Source organism: Dipodomys ordii, unplaced genomic scaffold, assembly GCF_000151885.1.
Source record: "Dipodomys ordii isolate 6190 unplaced genomic scaffold, Dord_2.0 Scaffold166, whole genome shotgun sequence".
NCBI classification, from domain to species: Eukaryota; Metazoa; Chordata; class Mammalia; order Rodentia; family Heteromyidae; genus Dipodomys; species Dipodomys ordii.
Genome location: NW_012267382.1, coordinates 728,046 through 729,790, shown reverse-complemented (window position 1 = coordinate 729,790; position 1,745 = coordinate 728,046). Strand labels below are relative to the sequence as shown.

The window sequence follows — 1,745 nt, the reverse complement described above, 5'->3', positions numbered from 1 at the left end:
CCCCCACGGCTCTCACCTCTGGCTGCAGGAGCCTCTGCCACGGGACCCGGGTCTGGCCCAGCCGCTGTGACGGAAGGCCCTCTGCTGTCCCTCTGGCCGGGCGGGACTGCGGGGAGGGAGGCAGGGAAGGGAAGTGGACAGGCTCGTGGCACTGCACGTGCCTTGGGGAGATGGCAAAGGCTGTGAGAAACCAAGCCAGGGGGTGGAGGACAAACCCCAGGGGACTCCATGCCTGCCCCTCCCCTGCATCTACCCAATAGAGCACTGGGACACCCCCGTCCCAACCAGATGCCCAGAGCTCCAGCCCCAGTCCAGAGCCCAAGCCCAGATCCCAGAGCCTAAGCCCGGAGCCTGGAGCCGGGAGCCCAAAACCCAGAGTCCAAGCCCAGATCCCAGGCCTAAGCCAAGATCCCAGAGCCTGAGCCCAGAGCCCAGAGTCAGAGCCCAGAGCCCAGAGTCAGAGCCCAGAGCCCAGAGCCTGAGCCCAGAGCCCAGAGCCTGAGCCCAGAGTCTAGAGCCTGAGCTCTGAGCCAAGAGCCCAAGCCCAGAGCCCAAAGCCCAGAGTCCAAGCCCAAATCCCAGAGCCTGAGCCTGGAGCCCAGAGCACAGAACCCAAAGTCTGAACCCAGAGCCCACAGCCCACAGAGCACAGAACCCACAGAGCCCAAAACCCAGAGCCCAGAGAGCCCAGAGCCCAGAGCTCCCTCCCTGGAACCTCCCAGAGACAGGAAGGAGCTAAAGCCTGGTCACCACTCAGACTCAGAATCACACACTGCGTACAAGTGCATGAGTGCGTGTGTCCTTGCTACCTGGTCATGGCCAGGTAAAGTGTTGGCCCAGAGGTCCTGCAGACATGGTCTCCAGGCCTTAGCCAAGTGTCCTCCATGCTCGGTACCTGAGCAGTTCAGCCGGAGAGCCCCTCTCCTGACCCCCAGCCCTGTCCCGGCCTGCGTGGGCCCCTCTCCTGACCCCCAGCCCTGCCCTGGCCTGCGTGGGCCTCTCTCCTAACCCCAGCCCTGCCCTGGCCTGCGTGGGCCCCTCTCCTGACCCCCAGCCCTGCCCTGGCCTGCGTGGGCCTCTCTCCTGACCCCAGCCCTGCCCTGGCCTGCGTGGGCCTCTCTCCTGACCCCAGCCCTGCCCTGGCCTGCGTGGGCCTCTCTCCTGACCCCGGCCCCGCGTGGATCTCTCTCCTGACCCCGGCCCCGCGTGGATCTCTCGGCACTGACCCCCGGCCCCGCGTGGGTCTCTCTCCTGACCCCGGCCCCGCGTGGATCTGTCTCCTGACCCCGGCCCCGCGTGGATCTGTCTCCTGACCCCCGGCCCCGCGTGGATCTCTCTCCTGACCCCGGCCCCGCGTGGATCTCTCTCCTGACCCCCGCCCCGCGTGGATCTCTCGGCGCTGACCCCGGCCCCGCGTGGATCTCTCTCCTGACCCCGGCCCCGCGTGGATCTGTCTCCTGACCCCGGCCCCGCGTGGATCTCTCTCCTGACTCCGGCCCCGCGTGGATCTCCCTCCTGACCCCCGCCCCGCGTGGATCTGTTTCCTGACCCCCGGCCCCGCGTGGATCTCTCTCCTGACCCCGGCCCCGTGTGGATCTGTCTCCTGACCCCGGCCCCGCGTGGATCTGTCTCCTGACCCCGGCCCCGCGTGGATCTGTCTCCTGACCCCGGCCCCGCGTGGATCTCTCTCCTGACCCCGGCCCCGCGTGGATCTGTCTCCTGACCCCGGCCCCGTGTGGATCTCT

The 1,745-nt window shown here is 68.1% G+C and overlaps 1 protein-coding gene across 3 annotated transcripts in view; it reads right to left on the bottom strand.

The window, feature by feature from the left end:
- Window positions 1-1,745, bottom strand: part of LOC105998600 (CD151 antigen) — a 29,624-nt gene that overhangs the window by 19,818 nt on the left and 8,061 nt on the right. The window contains exon 1 of one of the 3 annotated variants that reach the window (XM_013033372.1): window positions 17-180. The exons of the other annotated variants lie outside the window; for them this stretch is intronic. The gene's annotated coding sequence lies outside the window, so the exon portion shown is untranslated. Of the gene's footprint in view, window positions 1-16; window positions 181-1,745 lie in introns of those variants that run through there. 3 annotated transcript variants of the gene reach the window in all.